This window comes from Meriones unguiculatus, chromosome X, assembly GCF_030254825.1.
Source record: "Meriones unguiculatus strain TT.TT164.6M chromosome X, Bangor_MerUng_6.1, whole genome shotgun sequence".
Taxonomy (NCBI): Eukaryota; Metazoa; Chordata; class Mammalia; order Rodentia; family Muridae; genus Meriones; species Meriones unguiculatus.
Genome location: NC_083369.1, coordinates 146964229 through 146969982, shown reverse-complemented (window position 1 = coordinate 146969982; position 5754 = coordinate 146964229).

Here is a 5754-nt window from a genome sequence, read left to right as displayed (position 1 = left end):
AAGCAAGAAGATCAATAGTTGAATACCAGCCTAGGTTACTTAGAAAGACTCTGTCTTAACAAAAATACAGATCAGCAAAACATAAAAGCAAGCAAGCAAGCAAGCAAACAAACAAACAAAACAGTGGCAACATCAGAAACAAATTAAAAAAACAAACAGCTAAATGATTTCATAACAACAGTATTCTTTGTTGGCAGACAGACATAGTCCAGAAGCACTTTGATTCTAGTGAATATTTGACTTTGAGTCAAATAAATTTAAATTAGATCCTGGCCCCTTATGGTAATAAAAATAAACTCTGCAAGGAGGTGGTGGCACATGTCTTTAATCCCAGAACTTGGTAGGCAGAAGCAGGTGGATCTTCATAAGTTTGAGGTCAGCCTCATCTAGAGAGGTAGTTCCAGGACAGCCAAGGCTACACAGAGAAACCCTGTTTTAAAAAACCTAACTGAACAAACAAATAATAAAATAAAATAAAATAAAATAAAACAAAATAAAAACTCCATGAGCTGGTCAGATGACTCAGCAGGTTAAGGTATTTGCCACCACGCCTGACAACCTGAGTTCTATCCCTGGGATCCTACATGATGGAAGGAGAGGATTAACTCCAACAAGTTGTATACACACACACACACACACACACACATACATACACACAAATGTAATTTTTAAAAATGTCTGAAACTAAAAAAATTCTTAGAGTTCCTGTAAGTTCTTATAAGTGCAGATATTAAAAATGTATTTTATATATATTACATGTATTTATCCCCTCTCCCTCCTTTCTCCCTTCCTTCCTTCCTTCCTTCCTTCCTTCCTTCCTTCCTTCCTTCCTTCCTTCCTTCCTTCTTCCTCAAGATAGATTCCATATATTCCAGTCTGGCGTTGATCTTGTATGGTGCTGTGAATGATCTTGAACTTCTGATCCTCCTGTGTCTATTCTCCAGTTACTCTGATTACAAGCATGTGCCACCACACCCAGTCTATGAAGTGCTAGAGATAAAACCAAAAGTTTGGAGTGTGCTAGAGAAGCAGTCTATCAGCTGAGCTACACTCTATATATTTATATTTATATTTTTAATATACTGTGATATATTTACGGTAACTCTATATTAAGTATATTAATGGTTTTGTTCATTTGTTGAGTTTTGATCTTACTTCAGCTTTGAGACAGGGTCTCATTACATAGTGTAATCTAGTCTCAAACTTTGAGACCCTCCTGACTCAGCCACTGAAGTACTAGGATTACAAACATTCATCATCACACTGGGCCTGTACCTATACGATACTTTTAACAACAAAGCATTTATAAATGTTTCAGTATTGACTTCAACAATAACTTCTTCAAAGCTACTAGGAAGGCACACACAACTAAATTTGACCAAATTTTAAAATTAAATTTATTTTTGTGTGTGCCCATGTATGTGTGAATATGTGTAGAGGTCAACTTATGTTATTCAGTTCCACCACATAGGTCTTAAGAATAAAACTCATGATATCAGGCTTTCACAGACCCTGGACAACCTTTAAAGTAAGTAAACAAAGGCTTACAGAGGATAAACAAATTGAACCCATTCTGTGTGGTACAGATGCAAAATGTCAAGCAGGCCAGTGCCTCACCAAATGTGTGCTTTTCTGTTATTCCTCTGCCACTTGTCTTAGTAGGTAGGTTTCTTCATACTGTTAAACCTCCTACTGACTTAAAAATGTTTCAAAGTTTTTATGCAGAGTAATGGGTCTTATTATGACATTTTGTTGTTTCTTTCAATTTTTCTTTCTTCCTCTTCCTCCACCTTCTCCTTCTCTTCTCATCCTTCTCCTCATTGTCCTCTTCCTCCTCCTCCTCCTCTTCTTTTTCTTCTTCACGAAACAGGGTCTTTCTACATATTCCTGCTTGTCCTCGCCTGGTACTCACTAAGTAGGCAAGTATGCCTTCGAACTCACAGAGCCCTGCTTGTCTCTGCTACCTAAGTGCATGTGTCACCACATCCAACCTATTATGGCCTTTTTATATGTATGTGTCCTTATACTTTGTTCCTATTTATCCCCATTTCCTCCTGCCCACTTTCTGTTCCTGCTTCTTTTTTTTTAGTCCCCTTCTTACTGAAAATAGTCTCCCCCTTTTGATTGTTTTAGTACTACATGTGAACAAAATGTTTACCTCTTCTGACTGTAAGTATTCTAGAAAGCAGAGACCATATTCCATAATCTTTGTTTTCTCAGGCCCTAAATCTTTGCATAGCATAGAGTGTCCATTTCATAAAAATCTATTACGTTCATGGGATGAAGTAACTGTTTTATAATAGAAACAAATAGAAATCAAATTTAATATTAGCCAATAGACCCATTTTGATATTAATAATCCATCTGAAATAAAACTTTAAAATTCTTCCTTCCATTCATTAATTTTTCTTTTTTCCTTCCTTCCTTCCTTCCTTCCTTCCTTCCTTCCTTCCTTCCTTCCTTCTTTCTTTCTTTCTTTCTTTCTTTCTTTCTTCCTTTCCACCGTCTTACTACATATCCCTGGTTAAATTTAAACTTACTATGTAGTCCTTTGGCAATCCTGTCTCAACTCTCAAGTATAGGTATGTATTACCATTCCTAAAACAAAATCTAAAAATTATACAATATTTTATACACCTCATGTGTTATATGTGGATTGTGTCACTTATTCAAATCTTCTGTATAAGAAAGTCAGAGTATGGGGGTAGAATTTATATTTTATAAAGACAGAGCAGGGGAGGCTGCATATAGCTCAGTTGTTAAGAGAACTCGCTCCTCTTCCAGAGAACCACTGTTGGGTTCCCAGCACCCATGTGGCAGCTCAGCTGTTCATAATTCCAGTTCTAGGAGATCTGTAGCACTCTTCTGCATACATGTGGAATAGACATGCATGCAGGTTAAACACTCACTCACACAAAATAAAAAAAAAAAATACAAGAAGAAAGTTCAACACATCTAGCCACCAAGGAATGAAAATTAAAACTATTTTGATATTTCATCTTACTTCTGTCAGAACGGCCAAGATCAATAAAGCGAATGATAGCACATGCTGATGAGTGTGCATTGAAAGAAGAACAGTTATTCATTACTGGTGGGAATGCAAACTTCTACAGGTTCTATGAAAATGGAGTTTTTCTTCAAGAATATGGTACTTTATGTACCTCAGGATCCAGCTAGTCTATTCTTGGGCATATACACAAAGGTTTCTACATCCTGCTTCAGAGATGCTTGCTTATCAATGCTCCCTGCTACTCTATTTATAATAATTGGAAATTGAACACAGCCTAGATGTCCATCAACTAATGAATGGATAATGAAAATATAGTACGCTTACACAATGGAAATATTATTCAGCTGTTAAAAATGAAATTCATAGGTAAATGGAAATAGCAAAAAAAAAAAAAAATCTTGAGTAAGGTGACCCAGACCCCAATATTGTATGTTTTCTCTTATATGTAGTTTTTAGCTTTTAAGCCTTCCATATGTGTGCTATAGTCTGAATAACCACAAAAATTAGTGTACTGGCTGTTTGTTTGTATCAACTTGACATAAGCTAGACTCATGAGAGAGGAAGGAACCTTAGCTAAGGAACTACCTCCATGAGATCCATCTGTAAGACATTTTCTCAATTAGTAAGCAAAGGGGAAGGGCCCATTTCTGGTGGTGCCATCCCTGGTGTGGTGGTCCTGGCTTCTATGAAAAAGCAAGCTGAACAAACCATGGAAAGCAAGCCAGTAAGTGTTATGTCCAATTTGCAAGACCCCCATGCCCCAAAAGAGCACTATGGAGTTGAGTCCATTGCTAAACACAGCAGGATCTTTATTCGTAGCTTGAGCTGGACTCTCACATACACTAAGGCATTAGTATCCAGCAGAGATCCCTGAGCTCTGGATTGTTGTTGATTTATAGGTCCCAGTACCTCCCATCGCTCCCAAAGCCAGGGAGTCTAGCCTGGCAAATTTCTATTAGTTAAAATATAAAAAGGGAGGCTACATTTCATAAACGGTTCTGACTTCTTTGTTCTCTCTTGGGGGAGAAACAGTGAGCCTCCTTGTGTTTCATTTGGAACGTCCTGTCCTGGACTGATAGGTTAATTGCTAAAGAAGAGGGGCAATTATCTCTGTCAGTGCTCTTTCCAAGAGCAAGGCCACCCTGGCTGGTTTCCTGGTAACGGTACCTCTAATGAGTGGACAGAAATGCCTCAAGGTCAGTTCTTCCCTGCATCTGGCCGGATGTCTTATTTTTGTCTTTTAGCTCAGTACCCTAAAAACTTAATTTTTAATTCTTTGGTCACTCATAAACAGCAACCCTCCATGGCTTCTGCATCAGCTCCTGTCTCCAGGTTCCTGCCCTGCTTATGTTCCTGTCCTGATTTACTTCAATGATGAATAGGAATGTGAAAATGTAATCTGAATAAAACCTTTCCTCTCCAACTTGGTTTTGGTCATGGTGTTTCATTACAGCAATAGACACCTTAACTAGTGGAAGAGAGGAGAACCCCCACCACCAAAAAAAAGAGGGAGAAAATTGAACATATTGTTATGGAGAGACAAATAGGAAATTAAAATAGGATTAAGTATGAACGAAGATGGAAGAGAAGAGTAAAGTAGGAAATGTGGAGATGGACAACTAACACTAGAGGCCTTTTGAACAACCATATGAAAACATACTGCTAAATAGAGTCACCAAATAAGAGAGGAGTCAATGCCCCAACTAAGTATCTAATGCCACTGAATAAAACCTCCAATGCCAAGAATGGGTCATATGTTGTTGAGTTGTTGGCCAAAGTTGCCACATGGAATCCCCGCATCCCAAATAACAAGCTAATGTTAAAGCTATTTGTTATACTTAAAAACATAATGATAAAGCCCTATTACTGAGAATAATACTAATGGAGGAGTCAAGCTGGTATCAAACTAGAAACTTCACTAATACTGACTGGCATTCATGGTACTGGAAAGTACTCTGTGTGTTATGGGAGAAGAATGGAAATTATTAATATTCCCCAGCTACAATCTCTGTGACATACAAGAGTGGTCTGCCCTGCCTGGAAGATATTCTGGTTCAACAGTGGCACAAATGTTGGGAGCAACCAACCATGTTCTGAGATGGAGCCCATCATTCAAAGAGATGGAGCCCATACATGACACTGTTCAAGAGGCTAAGAACCTGAACTTAGATAGATCATGGGCCTAGGGAAAAAAACCTAATACTATTATTATGCTAAAGAAACATGGCAATAAATGACTTCTAATAACATACTGCTATACCCATAGAACAGTGCCTCACTCAGACATCATTACAGAGTCCTTTTCTAGCAGTAGATGGGAATTAGCATAGAGACCCACAACTGGACAATGCATAGGAAGTGTGAGATTCTGAATCATTTAATACTAAATAGGATATCATTATCAAAGCCCTCCCTGCAAAGCTCAGGAATCTATTTGGAAGATAAGGTAGAAAGATGGTAAGAACCAGAGATGATGGGTGACTCTAAAAAAATATTATCTTCCAGATACAGGAGAACTGATACACATATGAACTCACAGAACTGGGACAACACATACAAGGCCTGCATAGATTCAAGCCAGATGGGATCCCAGGACTGGCATGGGGAAAGTGAACAGAGGCTCCTGCCCCTAACCAAAAAGCTACCAGCAGTTAATACCTACTGACAAAGGAAAAAAAAAATCAGTGTTTTCCAGTGCAGTCTGTCTGGTTGTATTAACCATTCCTCAGGGCAGACCCCAAGTC